Raw genomic sequence first — 15,194 nt, 5'->3', positions numbered from 1 at the left:
TGTATATTGAAATGCCACTAGTTGTTAATTAGTTAAACTAAAATCAAACTTTAAACTGTCATGTATATCTTTTTCAAACTGAAACTTGAACTAGTTGAACTGAAACAAAACTTAAACTTTTAATTGTATATTTTCAAACTTGAACTTTTAAACTTCAAAACTAAAATATACTTAAACCTAAAAATAGGTAAAACTAAAAATTGAATGTATTGTTTTCAAAACATGTGTCTTTTATATATGCCTTACAAAAGTAGGATTTATGGTTATTATAACATCTTGTATCTTGGATATTATTTTAGGATGGTATCTAGGACAAGATCTTTTGTTAGAGGCCATAGCCTTGGCCGTGGTAGAGGTCATGGATGAAGCAGAGCCATCAGTGTACATGAGTTTATCGATGAAGGCTCTATTTAGGAAGAGAATAGGGAAGAGCATGTCAGTGAGCATCACAAAGAGAACCATAGAGAGTAGTAGGTCAACTCTAAGGAGGTTGATCTGAGGCAAATGATGAAAACCATCATTGATCGGTTACCTCCTATTCAGGGTTAGGATGGAGCACATCAGGGAGGACATGAGCATAGACCTAGGTCTAGGAGCTCTCAGAGGGATCGACATAGATCCATAGTAGCTACTCAGTTGAAGGACCTTCAAAGGTCCGAGGTCAAACCCTTTAATGGGTTGGGTTTGGGTTATGTAGCTGAGCAGTGGCTTATTTCTCTTGATAGGGTTTTTGCTATTTAGAACTTTGACAGTAATGTCAAAGCGAGGTTTGATATTACCAACCTAGAACTCTTTGGAGCCACTTGGTGGACTATTAAAGAGAAAAAGCTGGGCATAGACATGAATAGTGTCACATGGCAGTTATTCTTGGAAAACTTTCGTGAGTGATTCCTACCAGAGGAATGGAAGCAACATAGAGCAAATGAGTTCCACAACCTAAGACAATTCACTATGACCGTAGTAGAGTATGAGAGCAAGTTCTATGAGCTCGTGCCCTTTTTGGGAATTAGTGATAACCCAACACAGTTGGCACAACATTTCATCAAAGGCTTGAACAATCTTCTAGTTGGGCGCATTAAGGTGTTTGAGCCTAAAACCCTCAAAGATGTGGTACATCGAGCCATCATTGTAGAGCAGAGTGTCAACCTTAGACATGGGGGTTTTGTGGGAGCGCCTATAGCATTAGGACCTAAAGGCAACCACAACTCAAGTGGGAACAGGAAGCCTCCTTTTCCTAAGGGGAATCAAAACCAATAGCAGCCTTAGCAATTACAACAACAAAAGGGATTATACCCTCAAGTACAGAGTGATGGTGGTGCTTCTAACTCTAAGAAAAATTGCAATGCACAATGCAATAGGCAAAATTAGTACACTCAACCTATGTAGAGCAACTAGTCTTTTTCTAGTAGGGGTAGCCACCAACAGTCGAGTGCACCTCTTATAGGAGGGGATCTGGCAGAGGCACAAGATGTTATTCTTGTGGGCATATTGGACACATTGCAGCCCACTATCCACAACGTGCATCTTAGTATTCATGTTCTAGGCCAACAACATTTGAGCCCTCGATCAAAGATGTAGGTAGAGCTCACTGGGTATTTGCAGCAGTAGAACATCACCAGATAGATCATCAGGGACTATGGTTGAGACAATGGGAGCTATCTAAGGTACACCTCTCTCTATATTGTTTGATTCAGGTGCCACAAATTCTTTTATTTCACCATCATTAGTTGCTAAGTGTAAGCTGAAAGTGGTTAAGCAAGATGTGGGTTGGCAAGTGGAACTAGCCTCAGGTGCTAAGGTTTCCATAGATTCTATAGTTCAGAAGTGTGAGCTAAGCTTAGGAGGGTTTGTGATGTCAGTTGACCTTCAGGTTATTCCTCTTGGCTCCTACTATTTGGTCTTAGGTATGGATTGGCTTGGCTCTCATAGAGCTAGTATAGACTGCAGGAAAAAGACCATCGTATGTCAGGATGACCAAGGGAAGAATGTGGAGATTGTGGGGATACCAAGGCCTATATCTCTACAGATGATATCTACTATGCAGTTGAAGTGGAGCTTGCATAAGGGATGTTAGGCATTTGTTGTTACGGTAAGCAAGCTGGAAGAAGAAGACCTTGCAAGAAAGACTATAAACCACCCTATTCTATAGGAATATGCAGATGTCTTTTCGAGTGAGATTTTGGGTATGCCCCCCAAAGAGAGATATTGATTTCAGCATTGATCTCACTCCAGGAGTGGAGCCTATTTCTGGAGCTCCTTATCATATGACCACTCAAGAATTGAGTGAGTTTCGCCTACAACTTGAGGACCTTTTGGCCAAGGGTGGTATCAGACCGAGTGTATCACCATGGGGAGTTCTAGTGCTCTTTGTGAAGAAGAAGGATGGTTCTTTACGCCTTTGTATTGATTATAGATAGGTGAACAAGGTGACAATAAAGAATAGGTATCCTTTACCAAGGATCGACGATTTATTTGATCAGATTAAGGGAGCTACAATATTCTCCAAGATTGATCTTAAGCCAGGATACCATCAACTTTGCATCAAGGATGCTAATATTCATAAGACCACCTTCTGAACTTGCTACAAACACTATGAGTTCACAGTAGTTCTTTTTGGGTTGACGAATGCTCCATCAGTTTTCATGTGTCTGATGAATGGAATGTTTCATTCCTATCTTGATAGATTTGTACTTGTGTTCCTTGATAATATACTGATATATTCTAGATCCCAAAAGGAGCATGAGGAACATTTGCATTTGGTTTTGCAGTGCTTGAGAGATAATCAACTTTATGCCAACTCGAAAAAGTGTGATTTCTTTCAATCAAAGATACAATACTTAGGGCACATCATATTAAGTGAAGGTATCTTTGTAACCCTATGAATATTTAGGCAATGGTAGATTGGCCCACACCCACTACTGTGTCATAAATTCATAGTTTCATGGGTCTAGTTGGTTATTATCGCAAATTCCTCCAAAACTTTTCTAGAATAGCACACCTATTGTATACACCCTAAAATGGTCGCCTAGACTATGGGCCCCTTTTATTCAATTTATCAAATTTCTTGAATCAATGGTTTGCAATATTTTATTAAATCAATTCAAATCAATCAAATTCGATTATTTTATTTCTAAGGTTGATCATTTTATCCTAAGTCTTATTTAATTAAAAGAAAATCTCCTCTTTTAATTAAATAAAATAAGTCCTCATTTAATTAAAAGGAAACCTCTCTTTTAATTAAATAATTCATCCGCATTTAATTAATTAAGAGAAAAACCCCTCTTTTAATTTAATTAAATATCTCCTATTTAATTAAAAGAACTTGCTCCCTTTTAATTAAATAAAAATCCCACTTAAATATCTCTTGTTGATGAAAGGAAAATAAAATAAATTCTTTTATTTAATTTCTACACTTAAATGCACATATTTCTAAGTGGGACTTATCTTTTCACTTTCTTCTCAACCACTCCTCTTTTCTCATTGGTGGAATTTCGTCTCACATGGATCAAACTCTATTATCCCATATTGGTTGTGAGAAGCCTCTCACCTCCATAATTTCCTTTATAAGGGAGAGCCCTCTCCTCATTTTAGACACGGATGATGTTATTGTTATGCTGCAGGTTTGGAGAGCAATTTTTGAAGGAGTTTTTGAATGCTAAAGCTTTTTGTGGAGAACTTCTATCTTCTTGTCTCATTCTCTCTTGCACCCATGGCTTTCATCATGGGCTTTTATCATTGCATTTGCATGTTAGTTTGGAGTCATATTTGCTTTCATAAGATTAGATCTTGTTTTCATAGATTCGATTTTGCATTGTTCTTGCATTGTTATCATATAGATTAGTTTTCATCTCCATTTGCATGCATTTTGGATCTTTGAATCTCTCATTTCATGGTGTACTTGCATGGGCATGAACTAGGTCAAACTGAGGGCCTCCATTGCAAAACCCTTGCACTCCATGAGTAGAGAGCTATGAGTCGCCATTTGAGACCTCATTCTTGAGTAATCTTGAATATAATGATTCATAGAAGTGTGCTCACATTTTAGGCATACACCTATCACTTCCCTTTAGAGGAAAGGAAAGAAGCTTTTGACTAGTGCACCGATCTTATTAGTACCTGATCTAGCAGGTGACTTCATGGTGTGTATAGATGCTTCCATTGAGGGGATTGGAGTGGTACTGATACAAGTGGATGGGTGATTGCCTATGAATCACGCAAACTCAAGGATCACGAGTTAAATTATCCTATGCATGATCTTGAGTTAGCAATGGTAGTTCATGCCTTAGTGAGATGGAGAGATTTCTTACTTAGACACAAATTTGAACTTCATAGTGATCACCGCAATCTACAGTACATATTCATGCAGCCTAATCAGAATGTTAGGCAGAGGCGTTGGATGGAGTTTCTATTTGAGTATGACTTCGAGGTGAAGTATATTCAGGGGAAGGAGAATGTGGTAGCTGATGCTATGAGTTGCAGGAGACATTAGACATTATCTATGACTCTTAGTATGGATTTGAGGAGCCAGATACTTGAGGCACTCCCTATCGATACTTGGTATCAGGAGGTGGGTAGAGAGATAGATTCAGGGAGACCATTGGAGAGTAAGTTTTTAGACTATGTTCTAGAGTCAGACGACCTTTTGAGACATTCAAGAAGGATCTATGTACTGCTACTGAATGAGCTTCGTACATTGATCCTATTAGAGACTCATCATGCACCTTACTCGACACATCCAGGTGTTAAGAAGATGCATGCAAACTTGTGAAATCTATTCTATTAGACAGGGATGAAGTGAGACATTGTTGATTTTGTGGCTAGGTGTCTTAAGTGTCAGAGAGTCAAAGCAAAGCACTAGCATCCAACAAGGTTTTTACAAAAAAATCTCATTCCTTCATGGAAGTGGGATATCATCTCTATGGATTTCATAGTAGGATTGCCTATTATTGCTCGTCGACATGATGCTATCATGGTCATCGTTGATTGGTTGACTAAGGTGGCACATTTTTCACCAATGAGGTCATCCTACACTACAACTTCTGTAGCTAATGTCTTCATGCATGACATCATGAGATTATATGGTATTCCTTGAAAGATCATTTTGGATAGGTATCTTGTATTCACTTCCACATTTTGGGCATCTCTATAGCATGATCTTGGAGCACAGTTAAACTTCAGTTCAACATATCACCTAGAGACATATGGGAAGACATAGAGAGTGAATCAAGTTCTTGAGGATATATTGAAGATGTATGTGCTAGATAGACACTCTTTGGGAGGACTATCTCTATCTAGTGGAGTTTGCTTACAACAACAAATATCACAGTTCTATTAGCATGACACCTTTTCAGGCCTTGTATGGTCATCCTTGTCATACACCTTTAAGTTGGGATAGTCTTGAGGATCGCATTCTGTTGGGTCCTGAGATGCTTCAAGATATGGGGCAACAGGTTGTGCGTATCTAAGAGCACATGTCTACAACACAAGATAGGTAGAAAAAGTATGTTGTGCTCATAGGACAGATAAGCAGTTTGTTGTGGGAGAGAAGGTTTTCTTGACAGTGCATTTGTGAAAGAGTCTGATCCGTTATGGAAAGGGTTCAAAGCTAGCACCTCGCTTTGTTGGTCCATTCAAAATTCTTGAGGGGATAGGTCTAGTTGCCTACCGTCTTGCTTTACCGCCCAACCTAGCTCGCGTTCATGATGTTTTCCATGTTTCAATACTTAAGTAGTATATTCCTGATGTGGTACATGTTCTTAATTGGATTGTGTTGCAGGCAGAGGATTGACAGGTGGCTTTGGAGCTAGTTTGCATTCTAGAGTAGCAGGAGTTCACCCCCAGGGGTCGAACCATAGAGCAGGTAAGGGTCCAGTGGGACCTTACTAATGATTCATCAGCCACATGAGAGGATGCATCTGGCTTACATGATTTATATCCCTACTTGTTTATAGGCTTCCAGGAGTAAGCCTAAGTTTAGGGGGGAGGATGTAGTGCCTGCCCCTAGTTTACATTTCTGTTATCATTGTCAAACTCTTTTAGGCTAGTTTTTATGCTTGATTATTAGTAGTATTGTTTTGAGATTATCATATATTGTTTCACATTCAGTTGATTATATGATGAGATTACTTGGTATTGTATACTTCATGTATGCATGATGATTATTATAATGATTTCAGTTATTGATGATAATTAGTTAGATGGATTATCACATGTGTTTTCTTATGGATACTTACCCCATACTGCATATGTATGGTGTGCGTGTATATTTTCTTTATGTATGACATTTCTGATATGGTTAAGGAAGATAGTTGTAGTCACTTGCTATTCGGGATCTACACGATGCACCACTTCCTACCATTGTCTATTTAGTTTAGAATATTGTGTTTGTACATGCGTGGACTTTATGCAAATTGCAGGTACTGAGTATTGACTTCCCTAAATTGCTAGGACGAGCATACCCTATCACATTATCTCAATGGTAAGAGAGGGGAGATAAATTCTTAAGTCCAAATCCTAACCTTTAAACCCATTTGTCCTAGAAAATAAGAATAAGTATTTGTGTTGTTTACCTTTCGAATGCGTCATATGACATAAATTTGTGATTATAATCCTTTAGTTTGATCTTGTATGTGTTTTTCTATGATGAGTTTTCGTATTTTGTCCTATTAGTCTTTGGTGATTTTTCTATTAATTATGTCAAATTAAATGAATAAATGAATGATTTAGTTTAATAGAAAATTATTATGATATTTTTAATATTTAACTATATTTAATTAATTGAGAAATTAATTAAATAAAAAGAATTAAATTTTTAAGATAAAAATTATAAGATTAATTTTAGAACGTGATAATATTTATTTAATTTAATAATAATATATTTAGGAGTCTATTTTTAAATAAATGTTAAATACTATTATTATTTAAGTTAATAAATATTTTATCAATTAACGTTTCGAAAATAAATTAAGAAGTGAAAAAGATATTAATTTATTAAAAGTTTTAAGATTACATAATGTGTGCATGAGATTAAAATTTAATAAATTAATCAAAAAGGAGAAGTCAAGTGAAATTAAATAAAGTTATTTTATAATTCATTAAACGTGCATGGAAAAGATAAAGAAAAGATAACAAAGAGTTAAAGTCTGGTGAGCAAGAAGTCCTCTTGAGTAATCGCACAATTAGTGCCCCGATTTTAGGAGAGAACTCCATATCACAATTTGAGGGTTCATTTTCAAGCAAATTTTGGAAGGAGAATTTTAGGAAGAGAGAAGGTTTTGAGAGGATAAATTTCTCTCACAAATCTTTTTGGGTGTTTGCGATTTAGCATCAAAGTCCAGGTAGATTCTTGTTTTTAATTCGCACAGTAAATTACGTTCTTTATTATTCCTGTATTCTTCGTGATTGTGAATTATTTGTTTGAATTTTCCTGTGACGAATCTTTCAATATTATATTTTGGATTTACAAGAATGCTTGTGAGTTTCTTCTGAATACATGGAGATTATAGTATTGTTAAAACCCTCTTTCAATAGATTTGAATATGGAAAATTAAACGAGAAGGGTTTGAACGAAATATAAATTTTATATTCAAGATTTGATTAGTTTTTCGTATTTTCTCTTTTAGAGAATTGCTAAGAAATTATGTAAAAAAAAGAAAAAAACTATTTAAAAAATAAATAAAATAAAATAAAATAATTTTCTTAAAAAAAATAATAATAATTTTTTTTTTTATAAAATTAAAATTATATATATATAAAATCAAAATTGTAATGAGAGGGAAATTGGTTTAAGAAAATAAATTTTATTAAATATAAATTTTGAAAAAAAAAAGTATATTAAAAAGGAATTTCATGGGGGGCTAATTTTTTGGTAAACGATTTTATATAAAAATTTATATAGAAATTAAAAAATAATAATAATAATTGTGGAGGAGGTGGGTTTTACCCCACCTCCCCCACCTTACCTTCACTGTACCCTGTCATTGATCGGTGACCACAGGCCAGACTACTAGCCGTAGCAATAGTTAATACTGCTACCTGCAACACTAGTCAGACCTGCCACCATAGGCTAAGGCTGGCGGGCCTTGTAAAACAAAACGCATATTAAAGATTGTGATTAAAGTTTTTTTTTTTTCTAAAGGTTATTTTATTAATATTTAATAATATTAAATTTCAACTATTGATTATTATTAGTTTTATTTATAATTTTATTAATAATTATAAATTTAATAAATAAAATTTAAATATTATTTAATTAATAAAATTTATTAACAGTTTTTAATTTAATAATTAATTAAATGAAATTAATATATTACTATATATAATTATTAATTAGGTAAGAGTCGACAACACAACGGTAAATTGTGAGCCTCTTGTCAAAGAGGTCTTAGGTTCGAATCTACTCACGCTTAACAAATAATAATAAACAACATAATAATTAATCTTGGCTTTGGCCTCTTACCAATTAAAAAAAATGTATATATACTTATTAATTAATTTAATTAAGCTTATTTAATAATGGAAGTTGTTTAACAAAATTGTAGATTTATGTAATTATTAATAATCCTGATTTTTAATAAAATTGTAAATTATTTTATTTTAAATCAATGAGAGTTATTTTAATATTTTTAATAAATAATTACCCTAAAGTCACTTGGATCAATGAACTTAAAAATCAAATTAGGGTAATTGTATATTTTATTTGAATATTAAAATGGGGTAAAGTGTAAGGATTAAATTGTAAATCGTATCTACTTGGAACATATATTAAACTGGAAACTGAAACCTTACATTTAGCTGAACTATATGTTTTCAAAATCAAACCAAACTATGAAACCTACACTTTGTTATCTGTATGTTGTCTATGTTTTGGGTTTGGGTTGACTAGAGTGTTGACTAGTTTTAGGACATCTACCAAAGGTGTAGGAGTTCTGTGATTGTGGTATTATGCTAATTTGATTTTGATCTTTTTAACTCAACCATGGTAATGTGTTGGCATGCTCTATGACGAGTGTAATTATATTGTCGATTATTGTTTTAATTGTCATTGTGGAATAGTGAGATGAATGCTATAATATATTTGACTTAACCATTCTGAGTCTTTGATCAGTATTTTTGGGATACTTTCTAGTTGCTCGTAGGGAATTGATGGGCATTGTGATTTATCTTTTAATGCTTTCCAGTCACTTTTATAGGACTGAGGTGATTTACTATGATTCTTTGATTTGTGATTTCATGAGCCTAGAGTAGGTTATCTACATGTAATGTTGGGAAGTGGCTTGCAGTGGAGGTCAGGGCCCTAAGTGGCTACCAGGGTAACCCATTGTAAGTTGTTTAATAAGTGAAAACACTACACTAAATGAGAGTAAAATGAACTTAATAAGAGTTTTTGTATGTTCTCGCCCATGCCTTGAGTGCTAGTATAGACTAGGATGGGAGTAGAGAGAACGCTTGGTTGCGACCTTGCATCGTTTGTATATCTTGTCAATACGAGAGGATACTAGTGCCACGTAGGATCACTAGGGGGCCGGGGTCCTGAGAGACTACCAAAGTAACTCTAGTGTTGATTCGTGTGATGACACTTGCGCGCTTACATAGTAGATTCCCTACATTTCTTTATGTGCCTCTATGTATAGATGCCAATTTATCTTGGAACCTTTGAGTTAGATTACTATTAAGATTTTCTACACTTAGAGATTACATTTGATATTTGGATTGATATCCTGTTTGGGACTTGAGACTATCTCCTTAGCGTGGTGGGAGTGGGCCTTTTTGGGTTACCACGCGGTCGAGTGGTAGTGCTTTTTACTCTTACCATTGAGATCCGTCTATTGATACTGTGGTTGGAGTTTCCTTGTCCGCATTTCCTTTTATTCTATCTTTGTGTGAGGCCTCGCCCCGAGCCATCGTAGCATAGTTGATACATAACTATTTTGATACTCATGACTCGATATGTCGGGACATTATTTGATGCATCAAACATTATTATACTATTTTATGATGTGAGATGTTTTACTTTCAGATATTTGATTTTGTCATTTAATGCTTTACGAACACATATAATGATGAAGTAAATGAATGCAAAACTAACACTTTGATTATGCAATTTTAATGGTCGAAAATATGAGTAGAGTGAGATAAACAATTGATTATTAGAAAGATGGATGTTTTAAATTTACATGATTTTTCTGATACATAATTTACATATATGCATGTGATTTCTTGAACTACTGATGTGTGCAATTAGTGTATAGGATATTTAACCGGGAAATCTAATGGAAAGACTAGACTAAACCCCTTGCTATTTGTGCTAATTTGCATTGTCTTTCTTTGAAGGTTGTTATATAGTCTTAAAATTCTCTTAACTTTTGTTTGGGTTCTAATAAGTCTTTAAGGCCTAAAAATATTAAATTTAAGTGTCCTAGGGGTAAGGGTATGGGTTGGGAGTACTTTCCACCCCCTTAACCTCTTTGGTTGACTTTTAGGGTCACTCAAAAACCCTACTTTTGGTTGATTGCAGAAATTGATTTGTCTCTCTCATGAGTTGGTGACTAAAACTCCACCTTGGGGTTACCTAAAGTCTAGTTGAGTTAGGATCATATTTAGAGGCATTTTGGAGAAGTTTTGAGGTTGTTACCCAATCTCTAGTTTTTAGAGAGAAGTTTGAAGATTGAAGGAAAGGAAGGATAAGCTCTTTTCAACTTGTCATTTTACCATAACTTTTTGTGAAAGTAGGGTTCTTCACTCTTTTGATCATGTTTTCTTCTTATTATTCATGCTTGATTCATGCATAAGGCATTGTGATGATCCTTGTATTGCTTGTGTGTGTGTTGAGGGTGTTTTGGGAGGGATCTTAACTTGTTCTTGGATGTTGTTCTTATGCTTTGCTTTGAAATTTTGAGGGGTTTTCATGGGGATTGTTTTGGCATTACTCACCCTTGGATAGGAAAAAAGTGGGCAAGTATGGGGGAAGGGCCTTAGTTGGACCTCGATAGTGTAGAGTCTCCTCTCATGGTGAGAAGAGAGAAAGAGGGTAGGGTGTATGGGCCCCTACTTGTCATCACATACTTTTTATGAAGATTTGAATTCTTGAGGAAGGGAAGGAATGAAAAAACCCTTGTTATATTGGCCTCGAAAGGGCATTTGTAGAAGAATGGAAGTTCTTGAATTTTAGCCCTGAAAGGGCTATGTTATGGTATGGTGATTGACGTCTCCTATTGAGAAAATCCACCTCCCCCCCATTTTGGTTCAATGTTGAACCTATTATGCACAATTAGGTTGGGAATGCATGCTTGAATTGTTCATCATATTATGTTGTTTTACCTCCGTGTTGGTTCTTGTCTCTCTCATGGTTCCCTTGGTGCATTGAAGTTATTGGAAAAGACCTCTTGTGAATGACCTAGGAGAGAATTCAGTTGAATTGTAACATTATGTAAAAATGTATTTAAATTTTGATGTATTTGGCAAAGATGTTGGATTTTCTTACTAGTTCTTTCCCGATGGAGCCTTGAACCAGGTTAATTAATAGAGAGAAAGGATTGAGAAAGCCTCCTTACATTATTATTTCGACTCTTGTGTATGTTGTGGAAAAATAGATTAAATAGTGATGATTAATTATAAAATTTCCAAGTTCAATTATGCTAAGGAAGAAAATATGTTATGTTGAAAATTCGATACATATTGTGATTATTGGAAACAAACACATCTTACATTGTTGATAAATTAAATTATTCAATCCCCCTTGTTAAACTAGGTAATTGGTAAAATCAAATTTGGAAGGAAAATATACACCCTTTGTTAAAAAATTAGTTTAAAAAAAAAAAGGGAAAGTGGACCAGCACCTAGAAAATCATTGGCCAAAAAAAATAAAAAATAAAAGTATACTCCCAGGAGCAAAATGCTCTCTAGAATTTGTATGGAGGGGAGATTTAATTCCCTAAGCAACAAAGCATATTCCCTTTGATTCTTGCTAATAAAAAATAAAAAAATAAAATAAAATAAAGGACCTTACACCAAATGCCTCATTAATAAAAATGAATAAAGTTGTTTATTTTAATGCATTACTTGTAGTTTAATAATACCCCCCCACCGCCCCCCACCACCCCCCTCCCCCCCCACCCTTGTTCCTTGAGCTCACCTAATAAACTTGAATTGATTACTACTCTACCCTTACCCTTGCTCTTAACCCCACCCCACTCACCCTACCTAGGCGTGGTTAGGGCTCCCTTCTTTTCTTAAGCAAATCAAGCCCCCACATATCCAAATCCTTGTGTCAATACCTGCGCATGCTAGTTGGGGGCAGTTTGGAATATCCTTGCTCTTTTTTTTTTACAAATTCTGTTTGGGCTACCAAGGCAATTAGCAATTAACGAAAGTGGTAGCTTGTCCTTGGTTCCAAAACAAAATCCTACCCATGCCATGTGAATTCTCTCCACCAAACAGCTTGGGATCATGCACCATGGACAAACCCGTCATTGTAGCCCTGATAGCGCTTGGGATGGGAGCAAGTCTTGTTTGGAAAAAGTTTTGGAGTGTCCTTTTTACCTTTATGACCCCCCTGCAGACTTGGCGTATCATTCTTGCATAATCCCTTTAAACCTACGCTCCTTCCTTTTCTTGGGCAGAGTGGAAGATGTCTTGGATGGCGCCCAAGAGTTCGGAAGGTGAGATGTGACATGTGTCACATGGTGTAGGGGATTAGTCTAGGTAAGTATAAGACATGTTTAGATTAGTGGTTAATGGGTTGGTTAAATTGTTAAGTGTAGTCCTAGGGTTATATTAAGTTATAAGCTATAAGGTGGTGGTAATTCTTTGGGTGAGACATATATAGTGTTAAATTTAAGTTAGTGGTAGTTTAAGGTTAGTTAAATTTATGTTAAATTTAGTTTAGTTTTAGTATTAGATTCATTGAGTACTATTAAAATAGTGCTTAGAATTTGTTACAAATTCTTTTGTTTTAATTAAATTTTGTTTTAGTATGTTTGATTTTTTAGTAGTATAAAAATATCTCTCTTTTTTTTAAGATAAAGTTTCTAGTATTTAATTTTATATTCCTTTGGGATATTAATTAAGATAATTTCCCAAGGGTTTAAATCAAATTTAGTTTAGGATTTGATTATAAAAAGGTGGTTAGTGATATAAAATTCAGTATCAATGAATGTTAGATCTGTGGTTAATGTCAACAAAATGGGGTTAATGGAAATTTAGTTAATTTGTAGGAGGTTGATCGATATGTTATATTTTACATAATTTTTTTTTGTACGATTTAATTTATTTTAAATTTTGTTACGTTAATAGTTTCTATCCTTTTTGTAGATCATAAATTTAAGATATAATAAAGTTCGTTGATTTCATGATAGACACTATTTTAAGTTGCAAGTTCGTTGCACAATTAGCTTATATTATTTAAATTTTAGTTGGGATCAATTCTTCATAATGTTAATTGACATTTGCTTAATAGATACTTTTATTGATTTATGTGTTGTAGTTAAATCAAGGGTGAAATATGTTAACTAGTAAGCTGAGTCTTAATGTTATATGAATGTAATGTTTCGGGAGCAACTAAGTATATCAAGTGTTAGGTCTTTAATTAATTGAATTTGGTTTATTTTATTTAACTAGTTGTTTTTAACTTTTCAACTTAGTGAATTAAAAAAAAATAAAAATTACTAATTTAAAAATAAATAAATTTGTGTTTTGCTCCTATATTTTGGGCATGACACTTTGTGTATTGATGGATGGTTGTATCTTTATGATGGATAGTTATATCTTTATTATGGATGGTTTCTTTTATTGTATTGTACTTTGTATCATGGATTTGAGGAGGATGATGTAATCTATTTTTATAAATGTATATTCTTCTAGCCTTTCATACCCTGTGACATGTACAACGAATGATTGAGCATTTCAAATTTTATTGCCAAGTGGCATTTAGAACAAATGTATATTATTTAAATGGACGTGGACTTTTAATTATTCTTTTTTATGGATGTGGTAATTGGTAGACTTACTATTAATTAAGTTTAAATGTGATTCAAGGTCTTGAGATCCTTAAACAATGTAATTTGTTATGTTGTTTATGTATGATTGTATGTTATTGCTTCCACTACTTTATGTTTGATGTGTATGTTATTCTTTCTTTAAAAAAAAAATGTATGGCAAACTTAGTAAAACTTTAGGTTAATTTTTTTGGATCCCTTGGTGGGGCGTTACACAATAAATTCTTCTCCCATCATTGACATGTTGCAGTTCTCAAGCACTGACTTGAATGGTTTTCCTTCGAGACCATACAAAGCAGACAAGGAAAAATGTTTCGCTCTACTATAGCCATCTTTCATTAATAAGGATCAAATAAGCAACAAGTCACTATAAATAGAGACACACCAACATTGGTGATGACCACATTCATGCATGGCGAATGACCACTTAGATTTGCAAAGTTAGATTTCACTAGAGAAATATATAACCAAGTTGTAGATCAAAATGTTCAACCTCAAGGCTGACAAGATTTGAATTTTTTAAAAATTCGTAATCTAAAATGATAATAATAATAAGTATTATTTCGTAGTTATTTATCTTTGAAGAAAGGAGACTCGTAATTCCTTTAATGAAAAATATGAATGTAATCCAAATTTAGATAATTAGAGGGGTAGGGGCCTAACTCGATTGATGAGAGTTTTCTATAGTAAAGCACGAGGTCGAGTCTCCCACAACCCATGTGATACTAGAAGATGGGTTGTGCCAACATCACCAATCATGTTAAAAAGTTTACCCAACACATTGTATTTTGTAGGAGAATGCTACACCTAATTTCTTAAGACTAAAAAAATTGATAATTAGAATATATATATACACACACACACACATATATATATGTTTATGTATGTATATATACAAATATATATACATACACACCCATATATATAATGTATTATACATACACACACACACATATATGTGTGTATATATACATACATACACATATATATATATGTATGTATATACACACAGATATATGTGGGTGTGTGTATGTATGTATGTATGTACACACACACACATATGAGAAACAAATAATAAATACCAAAAAAAAATCATAAAATATTTTGAGCACCATTAATGGGAGAGTACTTAATTAGTAGTATAAAAGAGGAAATACCACCCACATTAAAAAAAATTAACCAACTTATCCTAAATCACTA

Source organism: Cupressus sempervirens, chromosome 10, assembly GCF_028749045.1.
Source record: "Cupressus sempervirens isolate cs-2001-9-10 chromosome 10, ASM2874904v1, whole genome shotgun sequence".
NCBI classification, from domain to species: domain Eukaryota; kingdom Viridiplantae; phylum Streptophyta; class Pinopsida; order Cupressales; family Cupressaceae; genus Cupressus; species Cupressus sempervirens.
Note: the sequence above shows the minus strand (reverse complement) of the source record.